This window comes from Triticum aestivum, chromosome 2A (assembly GCF_018294505.1).
Source record: "Triticum aestivum cultivar Chinese Spring chromosome 2A, IWGSC CS RefSeq v2.1, whole genome shotgun sequence".
NCBI lineage: Eukaryota > Viridiplantae > Streptophyta > Magnoliopsida > Poales > Poaceae > Triticum > Triticum aestivum.
The window spans coordinates 753,588,308-753,604,889 of NC_057797.1; positions in this window are offsets into that span (position 1 = coordinate 753,588,308).

Below are 16,582 nucleotides of genomic sequence, written 5' to 3' on the forward strand. Positions count from 1 at the left end.
GTATGACACCTAGATCGGATATGAACTCCTTCATCCAGACTCCTTCATTTGCTGCTTCCAAAGTAGCTATGTATTCCGATTCACACGTAGATCACGCCACGATGCTCTGCTTGGAACTGCACCAACTGACAGCTCCACCATTTAATAAAAATACGTATTCGGTTTGTGACTTAGAGTCATCCGGATCAGTGTCAAAGCTTGCATCGATGTAACTGTTTACGACGACCTCTTTGTCACCTCCATAAACGAGAAACATATTCTTAGTCCTTTTCAGGTATTTCATGATGTTCTTGACCGCTGTCTAGTGATCTACTCCTGGATTACTTTGGTACCTCCCTGCTAAACTGATAGCAAGGCACACATCAGGTCTGGTACACAACATTGCATACATGATAGAGCCTATGGCTGAAGCATATGGAACACCTTTCATTTTCTCTCTATCTTCTGTAGTGGTCGGGCATTGAGTCTAACTCAACTTCACACCTTGTAACACAGGCAAGAACCCTTTCTTTGCTTGATCCATTTTGAACTTCTTCAAAACTTTATCAAGGTATGTGCTTTGTGAAAGTCCAATTAAGCGTCTTGATCTATCTCTATAGATCTTGATGCCCAATATATAAGCAGCTTCACCGAGGTCTTTCATTGAAAAATTCATATTCAAGTATCATTTTATGCTATTCAAAGATTCAGTATCATTTCCAACCAACAATATGGCATCTACATATAATATCAGAAATGCTACAGAGCTCCCACTCACTTTCTTGTAAATACAAGCTTCTCCAAAAGTCTGTATAAAACCATATGCTTTGATCACACTATCAAAGCATATATTCCAACTCCGAGAGGCTTGCACCAGTCCATAAATGGATCGCTAGAGCTTGCACACTTTGTTAGCACCTTTTGGATCGACAAATCTTCTGGTTGCATCATATACAACTCTTCTTTAAGATATCCATTAAGGAATGCAGTTTTGTCATCCATTTGCCAAATTTCATAATCATAAAATGCGGTAATTGCTAACATGATTTGGACGGACTTAAGCATCGCTACAGGTGAGAAGGTCTCATCATAGTCAACTCCTTGAACTTGTCGAAAACCTTTCACAACAAGTCGAGCTTTGTAGACAGTAACATTACCGCCAGCGTCAGTCTTCTTCATGAAGATCCATTTATTCTCTATGGCCTGCCGATCATCCGGCAAGTCAACCAAAGTCCATACTTTGTTCTCATACATGGATTCCATCTCAGATTTCATGGCCTCGAGCCATTTTGCGGAATCTGGGCTCATCATCGCTTCCTCATAGTTCGTAGGTTCGTCATGATCAAGTAACATGACTTCCAAAACAGGATTACCGTACCACTCTGGTGTGGATCTTACTATGGTTGACCTACAAGGTTCGGTAGTAACTTGATGAGAAGTTTCATGATCATCATCATTGGCTTCCTCACTTACTGGTGTAGGAATCACTGGAACTGATTTCAATGATGAACTACTTTCCAATAAGGGAGAAGGTACAATTACCTCGTCAAGTTCTACTTTGCTCCCACTCACTTCTTTCGAGAGAAACTCCTTCTCTAGAAAGTATTAATTCTTAGCAACGAATATCTTGCCTTCGGATCTGTGATAGAAGGTGTACCCAACAGTCTCCTTTGGGTATCGTATGATGACACATTTCTCTGATTTGGGTTCGAGCTTATCAGGTTGAAACTTTTTTCACATAAGCATCGCAGCCCCAAACTTTAAGAAACGACAACTTGGGTTTCTTGCCAAACCACAGTTCATAAGGTGTCGTCTCGACGGATTTAGATGGTGCCCTATTTAATGTGAATGCAGTCGTCTCTAAAGCATAACCCCAAAACGATAGCGGTAAATCAGTGAGAGACATCATAGATCGCACCATATCTAATAAAGTGCGGTTACGACGTTCGGACACACCATTACGTCATGGTGTTCTAGGTGGCGTGAGTTGCGAAACTATTCCGCATTGTTTCAAATGAAGTCCAAACTCATAACTCAAATATTCACCTCCACAATCAGATCGTAGAAACTTGATTTTCTTGTTATGATGATTTTCCACTTCACTCTGAAATTCTTTGAACTTTTCAAATGTTTCAGACTTATGTTTCATTAAGTAGATATACCCATATATTCTTAAATCATCTGTGAAGGTGAGAAAATAACGATATCCGCTGCGAGCTTCAATGTTCATTGGACCACATACATCAGTATGTATGGTTTCCAATAACTCTGTTGCTCACTCATTGTTCCGGAGAACGGAGTTTTTAGTCATCTTGTCCATGAGGCATGGTTCGCAAGTACCAAGTGATTCATAATCAAGTGATTCCAGAAATCCATCAGAATGGAGTTTCTTCATGCGCTTTACACCAATATGACCTAAACGGTAGTGCCACAAATAAGTTGCACTATCATTATCAACTCTGCATCTTTTGGCTTCAATACTATGAACATGTGTATCACTACTATCAAGATTTAGTAAAAATAGACCACTCATCAAGGGTGCATGACCATAAAAGATATTACTCATACAAATAGAAGAACCATTATTCTCTGATTTAAATGAATAACCGTCTCGCATCAAACAAGATCCAGATATAATGTTCATACTCAACGCTAGCATCAAAGAACAATTATTCAGGTCTAAAACTAATTCCGAAGGTAGATGTAGAGGTAGCGTGCCGAAGGCGATCACATCGACTTTGGAACCATTCCCACGCGCATCGTCACCTCATCCTTAGCCAATCTTCGCTTAATCCGTAGCCCCTGTTTCGAGTTGCAGATATTAGCAACTGAACCAGTATCAAATACCCAGGCACTACTGCGAGCATTAGTAAGGTACACATCAATAACATGTATATCAAATATACCTTTCACTTTGCCATCCTTCTTCTCCGCCAAATACTTGGGGTAGTTCCGCTTCCAGTGACCAGTTCCTTTGCAGTAGAAGCACTCAGTCTCAGGCTTAGGTCCAGACTTGGGTTTCTTCACTTGAGCAGCAACTGGCTTGCTGTTCTTCTTGAAGTTCCCCTTCTTCCCTTTACCCTTTTTCCTGAAACTGGTGGTCTTGTTGACCATCAACACTTGATGCTCCTTCTTGATTTCTACCTCCGCAACCTTTAGCATTGCGAAGAGCTTAGGAATCATTTTGTCCATCCCTTGCATATTACAGTTCATCACTAAGCTCTTGTAGCTTGGTGACAGTGATTGAAGAACTCTGTCAATGACACTATCATCAGGAAGATTAACTCCCAGTTGAGTCAATTGGTTGTGGTACCCAGACATTCTGAGTATATGTTCACTGACATAACTATTCTCCTCCATCTTGCAGCTGTAGAACTTATTGGAGACTTCATATCTCTCAATCCGGGCATTTGCTTGAAATATTAACTTCAACTCCTGGAACATCGCATATGCTCCATGAAGTTCAAAACGTCGTTGAAGTCCCGGTTCTAAGCCATAAGCATGGCACACTGAACTATCGAGTAGTCATCAACTTTGCTCTGCCAGGTGTTTATAACATCTAGCGTTGCTCCTGTAGCGGGTTTGTCACCTAGTGGTGCTTTCAGGACGTAATTCTTCTGTGCAGCAATGAGGATAATCCTCAAGTTACGGACCCACAGTCCGTGTAGTTGCTACCATCATCGTTCAACTTAGCTTCCTCTAGGAACGCATTAAAATTCAACGGAACAACAACACGGGCCATCTATCTACAACAAAATAGACATGCAAAATACTATCAGGTACTAAGTTAATGATAAATTAAAGTTCAATTAATCAAATTACTTAAGAACTCCCACTTAGATAGACATCTCTCTAATCATCTAAGTGCTCACGTGATCCATATCAACTAAACCATGTCCGATCACCACGTGAGATGGAGTAGTTTTCAATGGTGAACATCACTATGTTGATCATATCTACTATATGATTCACGCTTGACCTTTCGGTCTCCAGTGTTCCGAGGCCATATCTTCATATGCTAGGCTCGTCAAGTTTAACCCAAGTATTCCGCGTGTGCAAAACTAGCTTGCACCCGTTGTATGTGAACGTAGAGCTTATGACACCCGATCATCATGTGGTGTCTCGGCACGACGAACTGTAGCAATGGTGCATACTCAGGGAGAACACTTCTACCTTGAAATTTAGTGAGAGATCATCTTATAATGCTACCGCCAAACTAAGCAAAATAAGATGCATAAAGGATAAACATCACATGCAATCAATATAAGTGGTATATGGCCATCATCATCTTGTGTCTTTGATCTCCATCTCCAAAGCACCGTCATGATCACCATCGTCACCGGCTTGACACCTTGATCTCCATCGAAGCATCGTTGTCGTCTCGCCAGCTATTGATTCTACGACTATCGCTACCGCTTAGTGATAAAGTAAAGCAATTACATGGCGATTACATTTCATACAATAAAGTGACAACCATATGGCTCCTGCTAGTTGCCGATAACTGTGTTACAAAACATGATCATCTCATACAATAAAATTTAGTATCATGTCTTGACCATATCACATCACAACATGCCCTGCAAAAATAAGTTAGATGTCCTCTACTTTGTTGTTGCAAGTTTTACGTGGCTGCTATGGGCTGAGCAAGAACCGTTCTTACCTACGCATCAAAAATCACAACGTGGTATAGTGATTGCTTTTTGATCTTCAAAAAGAACCTTGTTCATTGAATCCAATTCAACTAAAGGTGGAGAAACATACACCCACTAGCCACCTGTATGCGAAGCACGTCGGTAGAACCAGACTCGCGTAAGCGTACGTGTAATGTCGGTCTGGGCCGCTTCATCCAACAATGTCGCTGAATCAAGAATCAACTAGTGACGGCAAACAATATGTATATACCCACGCCCACAACTTCTTTGTGTTCTACTCGTGCATATAATATCTATGCATAGACCTGGCTCGGATGCCACTGTTGGGAAACACAGTAATTTCAAAAAAATCCTATGCACACGCAAGATCTACCATGGTGATGCATAGCAATGAGAGTGGAGAGTGTGTCTACGTACCCTCGTAGACCGAAAGAGGAAGCGATTTATCAACGCAGTTGATGTAATCGTACACCTTCATGATCCGTCCCGATCAAGTACCGAACGTACGACACTTCCACGTTCACCACACATTCAGCTCGATGACGTCCTCGCCTTCTTGATCCAATGGCGAAGTAGTAGATGAGTTCCGGTAGCACGACGACGTGGTGATGGTGTTGGTGAAGAACAATCTTCGCAGGGCTTCGTCTAAGCACTACGAAAACTATGACGGGGAATAAACTAGAGGGGACGGGGTTGCCGGCACACGGCTTGGTGTTTCTTGATGTGTCTTTGGTGCTATCCCTACCCCTATATTTATATGTTGAGCCTTGGGTTCGAAACTTGGAATAAAGCCTACACAAAGTTGATTTCTCCCGAAAGGTAAGAGTCCTTCTCGGACTCCAAGACCAGACGCCAGGGTTCCCGGCGTTTGGACCCAGACGCCAGGGACCTTGGCGTCTGGCCCCTGGACTCTGCAAAACTTCCTTTTGCTCTTTCCAAAATTCTTGTGGGCTTTCCGCTTTGGCCCAAATAAAGTGTTCTCTTACCCAAACATTTCAGGAAACATCCGGAACCCCTTCCGGTGAATTCTGGAACCCTTCCGGAGACTAAACACTATTATCCCATATATCATGTTCCTCGTCATGTTCGTGATCTTATCCGGGACTCCAAACAACATTCGGACACCAACATACATAACTCATATAATACTATATCGTCAACGAACGTTAAGTGTGCGGACCCTACGGGTTCGAGAACTATGTAGACATGACCGAGACACCTCACTACAAGAAATCTGTTAATACATGACGAATCTAGTCCGTCATGGATCAGTGAAAAACTGTCATGGGCCCCCGTGCATGACGGATCTGAAATCCGTCATGTATATCGCGTCATAATTTCACATCATCCCTTCCTTGACGGTTCTTGACCGTCATGGATCTGCACCAGGCCCGCCCAAGCCCAAACCTCTTTGACCGGAACAATCCGTCATGGACTGACGCCACATAGGATTTTCAATTGACCAATTCAAATGACATGTCTGCCTACGTGGATACTATTTTCCGTCACAAAAAACGTCATTGATTTGGGAACAGTTTAAATCTGGACGAGCCCGTTAGCGCATTCATTTCTTCCTCTTTAACCCATTTATTTCTGCCTAATTTTGACCAAGAACGTTTTTTGCATAATGCGTCTCACAAATCCAAATGCCAATTTCGGCCCAAGAGTTAGTATTTGCAAAGTGTAAGAACATTGCACAGTTGATCCAGTTTGCAGCCATCCGTATGTAAATACAACATAGCACTTTACAAAATCCTTCTATGAAGTGATAACTTACAAGCATAGATGGACAATATATCACACAGCAAGGTTAGGAACCAGTACAACCCATTTTACTCAACATAACATATAAGCTATTGAGGCTATTATTCATGTTCTTCCTGTGGGTCCTCCTGTGGTAACTATCACGTCAAGGCTGATTTTGATGGTAGCACCAAGTAGCTCTCTACGTAATCTTCCCTGGCATATTTACAAGAACCTTATTAGATATTTGTAGATATGAATAGATCATAGAAATAAGAGAATAAAACAAAAATAAAAATGAACTATATGTTGTCCAAAATTCTTAAATCTTATAGTGCATACAAATGAGAATAACATTGCATCTACTATAAAATGAGAGTAAACATGAAGTTGCCTAAAATTAACCAAAGAAAACCCTGTCAAATGAAAGTTAAATGACAAAGAAACAAAACATACATCACATAACTCAAGTACTATTGTAGTAGCAGTTGAGGCCATATAAACATGCCAACAAATGGCATCACTAACAAACAATAGCCTCGCCGTGATGTGTAAACTTGTTGACACGTGAACATTTGAAGTTTACGCCAAACGGGTCAACGAGCAGCGGCATAAAACTCAACATTTATGCTGCAAGTACATCTCAAAGGGCTGACTAGTAAACAATACTTGCTGCCCACTTGACAAACATAATACTATTATTTATAACAGGAAACAATAATGAAATGAAATGAACCAGTATATATGTATACAGGGTGACAACGGTAGGAACAAGGCTTGTGCATGTGTGAGAGATGATTCATCATTACTGCATGTATATTAATAGTGCAAGCATGTATATGCATCAGCAGCAAAACAAGATATGCTAAAACGTGTATTGTTTTAATGTCATACTACATGTATAATAAACAAAGTTACAGTGCAGCCACCTAGTGCTATACATATTCAGTTTACTAGGAGCAAGGATGCCAGGAAGCACATGGTATACATATTAAAAAGTTGATATACCTTCTTAAGACTGTTAGATATTAGATTTCAAAGCAGCAAGAACAGCCAAGTATTTTTCCATAGCCTGCACAAGATAAGGTGATGTGAATGCACCTGCAAGCACAAATTTCGGACTGTGAGCTACCATAAACCATATTAAAACATATATGCTATTTTTTTGAGAAGTCTGTTAGATGCTAGATTCACACTATTGTTTACCAAAATTGAGATAGATAATAGTAGTATCAATATTTTCTTAATAATCTCTATTTCCTTTACTTACTTGGATCCGAGCAATAATAAACCTAAGTTATTTTTCAAAATGTAGTGATTTTTATAGTTGCCTTTTCAAGCATGGGTCCATATTTTCCCATAACTAGAATATCCTTAAGCTATTAATTTCCAAATTTATGCATGATGCAAACAGTTCACCAGTAAACCTTTGATATATTGTATATTTAAATATCACAAAACAAAGTCCTAGCTTATTGCAAAGCAATGCTGCAAAACTAAAACATATCAGAGAGAACACACTACACATGTTATATCGAATAGAATAACTGATGAGAGGCAAGTTCCAACTCCATTGTCCAGAATATCTAGAATGTGGGCTACATCAAGTTGATATTGATCTTGCTGTCCAAAATCCTATGAAGGCAGAAGTACGACTACGAAAATACATGTTAGCTCTTAACACGTAAAAGACAGAGTTGGCAGGATCAATGATTTTCTGAATTGTGGCCAAACCTCATACAGAACTTGAAACAAACATATTCTGCTTGACACCAAAGACAATTAGAATTCTGGTTCACATCCTAGTTATGCTTAATGACATCAACTAGATTCTTGTTACTTAAATTGACTATGCTAACCCATGTACTACAGCCACAATAGGAGTAATCGTGGCTATAAGAGATCTTGATCAACAGATGTATGTATCATTCAAAAATATTGGAATAAAGTATCAAGTGGTCGGAGCATACAATTATTCCCTTGCTAGTGAACACACATATTTAAGGCATTTGCTTAAATTTAGAGTGCACTTATGAAACATGGGTGTTTAGATTCACGACTTGCTGACCTGGCTCAACTTGGATGCTTCCATCAACTGCCTGTTGTCTCGGCATATTTGTTGGTTCACACCGGCAGCCAACAATCGACATCACCGTCATACATTCACTTCTCTACTATACATATCAAATCAAGCACTACAAAGTTAGTGAGTGAAACAGGAGACACTGTGCATATTAACCAAGATAATTACCACATTTGAACAAGTGAAATATATATGTATAAGTGATTTGCATATTAAACCAGAAAATTATGAACTACAAAATACTTCAATTCCCCTCACTGTCCAGGACACAATAGAACAAACTAGAGGTGCAACAGCTCATGCAAGAAAAAACAGAATTCCTACTTGCTAAATTACTCCATTCTTCAGGCCCATGCAAGCTAATAGTCTACATGAAACACTGCATGGTTCAGCCACGGGCTCACAGTAGAGGAGATAGGCAGAGGTACAAGTGCTTAACTATAAAGAATCTATAAAGCCTCAATTAGCCCCCACAAAACTTCTCATTTCAAGCCATTTGGATTGCCTCTTTATTAAGCTTGACACCAAAATTATTACTGGACAAGGTAAACATATATGTTCCACGGTTCCAAGAACAGTAACTTGTTCAAATATATACGGATGAACACGCTCAGTCAGCCAAAGCACATACTACAAAGAAAAGAAGGGCTGGAGCAGAGGAAAAGGGGTTTGAGGTGTTCACCTGGGCAAGGGAGGGCCTCCAGTGGTCCAAATGCAGCGGAGGACGTTGCCATATGACGCACCATCGTGCCGGAGATGCGGGAGAGGAGGTTGGGGTCGCTGTCGTGCAAATCAGCGCGGGCAAACGCACCGAACAAGGATGGCGGCATCCAGGATGAGGAGAGGGCGCGAGGGGGCGCGGTGTGTGGCGGAGCAGAGCCGCCGGAGACGCGGCGACGATGGACACGACGACGCAGCCGAAACCCTAGCCACGGGCTAATGCTCGCAAGCGAGCGCCGAAGACATGAGCCGCGGATCTAGCCGGCCTGGGGGACAGAGGGGCCGGAGACTAGTTACAGTGCGTGATATGCAGTGGTGGAAGTCGCCGGAATCGGCGGGGGTTGGCTGTGCTGCGAGGGTCACAAGAAAGAGCGATGTTCGGGAGAAGGAAGGATGGGCGCTGGACGAGGCAGATCTGGAAGCTACGAGGTGAGAGGAGAGGAGAAGTCGGGCCGGCGGCGATTTGTGGGAGGAGAGAGGCGAGGAGGTGGTGGGTGGCGGCGCTGTGTGGGGTTGATGGGGAATAGGGAGGGGGCTGCGGAGGAAGAGAGGAGGGTTAGGGTTAGCATTTTATATGAGTAAAGGGTACACGGGCTATGGCGGGCTTGGGCGGGCTTGGGCGGGCTTTCAGGGTTGTACCATGCCATCGATGACAGTTTCTGAAAACGTCACGTGAAATCCATCATGCATTAACAGGTTTCTTGTAGTGCCTCTCTGGTCAATAACCAATAGCGGAACCTGGATGCCCATATTGGCTTCTACATATTCTACGAAGATCTTTATCGGTCGAACCGCATAACAACATACGTTGTTCCCTTTGTCATCGGTATGTTACTTGCCCGTGATTCGATCGTCGGTATCTCAATACCTAGTTCAATCTCGTTACCGGCAAGTCTCTTTACTCGTTCCATAATGCTACATCATGTAACTAACTCGTTAGCTACATTGCTTGCAAGGCTTATTGTGATGTACATTACCGAGAGGGCCCAGAGATACCTCTCCGACAATCGGAGTGACAAATCCTAATCTTGATCCATGCCAACTCAACAAACACCATTGGAGATACCTGTAGAGCACCTTTATAATCACCCAGTTATGTTGTGACGTTTGGTAGCACACAAAGTGTTCCTCTGGTATTCGGGAGTTGCATGATCTCATAGTGATAGGAACATGTATAGTTATGAAGAAAGCAATAGCAACAAACTAAACGATCATCGTGCTAAGCTAACGGATGGGTCAAGTCAATCACATCATTCTCTAATGATGTAATCTCGTTAATCAAATGACAACTCATGTCTATGGTTAGGAAACATAACCATCATTGATTCAGCGAGCTAATCAAGTAGAGGCAAACTAGTGACACTCTGTTTGTCTATGTATTCACACATGTACTAAGTTTCTGGTTAATACAATTCTAGCATGAATGATAAACATTTATCATGATATAAAGAAATATAAATAACAACTTTATTATTGCCTCTAGGGCATATTTCCTTCACCGACGTAGCGCCCATCACAACTTTAAGATTTGTGCATGTAATCCAATGGTGATCAACACGTTCGGTGCAAGGGGCTACAATCCTGATGTGTGACACTTATCATTTGGGAATATAACTAGATGATACCCCGCGCGTTGCGGTGGGGTATTAGTGGTCCAAGCATAGGAAATAATAGATGGGAGCTCTTTAGAGGACAAATATTCATAAAAGGGAAATAAAGCAAATGAGTTGTACCACTGAACGACCAAAGTAGGATGTTTTAGTCACTGAATGTATAAATAATGCCACTTAAAAATAATTGTCTTCAAAAAAAAGCTTACATGACATCTGATGTTCCAACCTTAGATGAAAGAACCCTTATAAAATCTGATATAAGCATTCACTTGCAGCTCTTTGGTAAACTACAATTGATAATTTCCTTTTGTATGTAAAGAATATCAAGCATTATTTCAAGCAAAAGCGATTTATCATTTCAATAACAAAAGGGAAATATGTTTTTCTACAAAAAGGCAATATGTAAGAAATTATTGGTATTGATTGCATGTACCATTTAGATCCCCAACTGCTTACACTACAAATGAATGATGGAGAGAAATAGTTAATACATCCATTGTTGAGATATGCAAAACAGCAAATGGTGATAATGTCATAATATTTAATTAAAATGTTCAGTAAAACACTGTCGTAATGTCCTTGTGGTAGACCAGGTTTCCATTTTCAGTACATACTCGTCACTATAAGCATATTCAGAAAGGACAAATTGCAAAATTTTCGAGCCCAAAACTTCAAGAACTTTAGCAACATGATAAGCTAGAAAAGACTTAGTACTACACGTTGTATGCACAATGAAATGTAAAGAAAACAAATACTGACATTCATGTTGGCAGCCACCGTGCAGTGCATTGATATAGGGAAAAGGACGGACTGAAACCCCACATATTGATTTAGAGGGGTCAGCAACGTGCACACGTGGAATGTGGAGAAGTAATATTGGATAGAAGTACTATTTTAGCAGTTAGGGAAAATACCTAGTACTTATGTGAACACATGGATATTTCCTTCTTTATCACTTACCTACATGACCGAGAACCACCACACATGAAAACGGATGTGTCTAGGGCACATCTAGATGTGCTCTAGTTATTGCACATCTAAGTGAGTGAATCAAGCATAAAGACAAAAAGAAAAAAGAAAAAAAAAATCCACACGAATCTCAACATACGATCAATGACATAGGACTTAGATGTGCAATACTTATTGCACATCTAGATGTGCTTTAGCAAAACTGAAAACAAAAACGATGTACCATTTTATAACATACCATCTTTGGAGCTCCTCAAATCAACCATCCTAAATGGAAGCAAAGCATGTTGTAGAGGATGCACTCAGTATAGCCGAAGGGGTCGGTGCATAACAGCAGATGGAAAGCATTTCCCAAATTGAGGCGCTGGTGAAATTTAAAACATGATAAATTAGTAATACCACTCAGACATAATTGAAGATCCTGATTTACACCAAAATTTTCAAGCTGATGTATATACATATGGTTGCAATTAAAAAAGTGAGCCTTAAAAAAGGTATGACCAAAATGATATTTTGTGATTCCATTGTAGATGCCGAACTACATCCATGGATGAAGCATTTAACGTTCCAGGCGCGAACAACTATTTGCCTGCATAATAATATTCAAAGGTAATGAAATTCCCGTTGATAGTTTATACTAGAACATAAGCTACATGGAAGACATCGGACACAAATAAACTATTATTATTAGGAGAGAGAGGGGGGGAGGGTGAGAGAGAGATGACCTGCAGACCAAGTACGTCGAGCATGCAAAGAGGCGGGCTGAAAGATTTCTCCGTCCCAGCAGGCAGCAGTGATTAAGCTCCTGAGCGGATCTAGAACCCATTAGGTGCGAGCGCTGATGGGGACTGTTGTGTACTTGTTGTGTAGTGGCCGTGATCCGGCCGGGCTAGAAAAACCTTCGCTGCGGGGCTGCTGCTTGGATCTTGAACGACACCGGACAGCAAGCATGATATTGTTTCAATCCTACACGGTGCGGACGTACTCCATGGTTGGGTGAACTATGGAATCAGGCGGAGCATCGTGTTGAAGGAGATCAAGTGGAGGGGCGAGAGAAGGGGAAGAGACAAGGATGCGGATAGCTGGTGAGAGCGAGGTCGTTTGTCTTCTGATAGATAATGAACCTTTTGGGCTGGTATGTTAATTGAAGAAGAAAATGTTTTTTTTTGCGAAAAAATTGAAGAAGAAAATGTTAACATGGCACTATGGTGATCCCTGCGGGCCGTGAAGCTGATGTGGCATGAAGATGATGTGGACAGTATGCATGTTAAAATAATTGATAGTAGTGGGGATCAACTTTTTAAGAATGTAAGATTTGTCTTCCCGTGAGTTTCTTGGAATCTAAAACTTTCAAAATTAAAAAAACTAGAACTTTCAACTTCCAAAAATTACAAAAAAATGGAGTTGCAAGTTTCAGAAAGTACAAAAATTGGAGCTTTCAACTTTCAGATTCAGACTTTAAAAAAACTTTTACAGTACACAAATATTCCTGGTCATTCAACACAAAACCGCGTGTTTCGCATAGTTCCTTGCATATTTCAACAAAAAATATTGCATTTCTCAAGATTTTTTTTGACATTCAATAATATTTAGTACATAAATTTCTTTCCACTAGAAAAAAAAAGAGGAAAAAAAGAAATGTCGACACCCAACTCCAGGATATGGTCGCACCCACCTATTGTCCACTCGCATATAGCAGAGGCCTGCTTGCTGTCACCTTGATCAAGGAAAGACGGTCTCAAATTGGTCACTGCCGTAACTCACCTTGTTGGCGCCCACGACACAACTCTTCTTATCAGTTGAACGACATTAGGGGAGAATGGTGGTTCATCAGCTCATAGTTGTCAAGGGGGAAGTTAGGATCAGACGGTCGTCAAGATAGGGGTGGGCTGTCGAGAGAGACAACATGAAATAATTATAGAACATAAATCACTTATATTTTTCAGATTTATTCTTTAATGTGGAAGGTTGGAAATACTACTTCTTCATTTTTGTTTATATTTAAAAGATAACAAACCTTTTTGTGAGTCCTAGTATATGTGTACGTGCAATGCACGTGATATCAGGGACAAAACTAATTAAATGTTAATATTAGGTAGGCTATCAATTACACATTAATTATGTGGAATTGTATATGTTGATACTAGTACTTCATCCGTCACAGTTTAGAAGGCACAGTTAAATTTTCGTGTGTTTTCACAATAGACAAGATTTAGGGCGCATTGCATTTATTTCTAGCAGCTAATTAGTACTTCAATATACTATTTCTATATGCATGCGTAGTGTGAATGCTATTTTTTAGCCCATCTCACAATCAATAAATAACCATCTAGGTCCCAGAGAATTTCCAAGTGCGCCTTCTAAACCGTGATAGAGGGAGTAGTATATGATATGATATTAATTGCAAGCTTAACATGTTGATCGCTCGTCATTGGTGCAATATAGGTCGATGAATTGACACGATTTGATGACCGAGATTTGTTGGATTTGCCCCTTTGAATCTTTGTATATTGCTATATAGATACCGATATAGATATATTAAAACATAACAAACTAAAAGGCAATCTAGAGGCAGGCGTTATCATTTATTGTAAAAAGAGATGTACAATAACATATTCCTAGTATTATGTAAATGGACACACTCCAGGATCTATGTTGCATGAGGTGATTGTGTTGAGGAAGTAGGGGCCTTGGATGTAGCCCTGGTACATCGGATTCTCCAAGTAAGCGCAGATGCACATCTTCTGCGCCCGGAGGTTCGAGCAGCACAAGTTCAAAGGGGCCTTACCCTCTATGATGGCTGGATCGCAAGGCTTAAGCATGTGTGGCTTGCATTCCAACTCCGCCACCACCGCGCTCAGCGACACCACCACTACGAACACCACACACATCACCATCACCGCCGGTCTAGCCATGATCTTCGATGTCCGCGACTTATCTCTAAACACAATGTCCTCGTGTTGGTGTGGCGCAAGGTAAGCCAAGCACACCACTTGTATTTATAGGCCGGAGCGAGGCAGTTTTCAGGAGTACGCGTCACCAAGTGTCCTTCACGCCTGAAATTACTACCCTACTCATGATATGTATGGTGCCTAATTACATTACAATTAATGTGGATAGTTCGATATTGATGCCTAGCTAAAATTATCACTAGTATGGCCGGCTATATATGTACAGGAGTAATTGTGATGATGTGGCAGCTATTACTATTATACCAGTTTTGACCTTCGAGATTATATTATTCCAAATTATGGTGCTATTGTACATGGATACCGATGACAACTCCCTTCGTCCTCGAATAAGTGGACATATAGAAATTTTAAGACAAATTATAGAGTGGAGTAGAAAATGCATTTGACAAGGTAGAAGCCACCATCTCTCTCCTTTTCTCCCACATTGAAAAATGAGGAGACCATGTGTTGAATGTTATTGGGCTTGATTCCTGTCTGATGAGAGAAAAGTTTTTTTTTGTTTTAATGTGCATTGGAAAGACAGAAGTACTCCCTTTATAAACAAATTTGAAATGCTAAATATCCACTTATTTGAGACAGATTTTGAAGTGAGATGTCATACAAATTATATTCTTGGATTCGTATTCGAATCAAGTTTCCAGTGATACCATTTTTTCTAGATACAACTCATATATTATTGGGCAAAAGTATGCTCAAACTTTGCTTCAAAATGTAAGTGAGCCTAATAAACCCAGACGGAGGGAGTACGGACAGAGCAAGGAATTAATTGAAGGCAGGACTAAACACATATTACCAAATTTAAGGGGACTAAATATCTCCTTCATTTTCATTTCCGGTGTTCAAACTACGCCAGAATTATTTTCCTTATGAGAATAATAATGGGGGGAGTGTTTTTGTATGTCAGTTCCATACCTCTTATCAAACAATGCCTTCATTGTTTTTGGAAACGAGAGGTCAAGAGCAGACCGAATACAACATTCAGAATTGAGTCGAGTTCTCAGGCTGGCACTGCTTGCGCCCTACACTGGTGCACAAAGTGTAATGTGGGACTTGCAGTCTGAAGTTAATGATTTATTTTTGTGCTTAAACGGTGGCTATCGCCTTCTGTTTTCCTGTTTGAATTTGTGCTTGTTAAAACTACGACAGGGTTGTTGGAACTTCTGTGTACGAGTATAATAACTGGCGCACCAAGTAGAATGTGGAAACTGAAGCTGATTATCTACGGCCAAATAACTCGATAATTCAAAACGATGCCAGCTCATATACACCCATGAACAGTAAAATGAAAAAAATAGTAAAAACAAACTGAACTTTTTGGCATCCAAGATGATCATGTGTGCTGTTTGTGGAAAATTTCGTATGAGCTCCACAGATGTCCAAACACCATAAAAATTTAAAGCGCATCTTGGGTAAGCTTAGCAGGGGCTGCTCCACTCATACCCAAACCCGACGGATGCCATCCCTATGCTAGCGGCCACCATATAAAGCCGTGCATGCAATGTCCAACAGATCATTCAACCATTTCAGTTTGGAATAACTGACGACACATGTCATGTGGTTGCTGACTAGGCCTGCGGAGCAGTTTATAAATTAGTCAAACTTAATCAAGTTAGGCGGTATGGTATGGAAGCCATATCCCGCCTACTGCAAGAAAGAGTAGGCGAGAAGGTACTCCGTCTTGAAGTAGGCGAGAGCCACATTGGCCGGCCTGGTACGGTCCTAGGGGAGAGGTTTCGAGGAAGCTTATATGGCTCATCTTCACGTGGTTTTTTCATGTGTTTTCTATTTTCTTTTATCGATTTTTGTTGTGGTTTTTGGTTTTCTGTGTGTCTTTGTCGGTTTTTTGTTTTT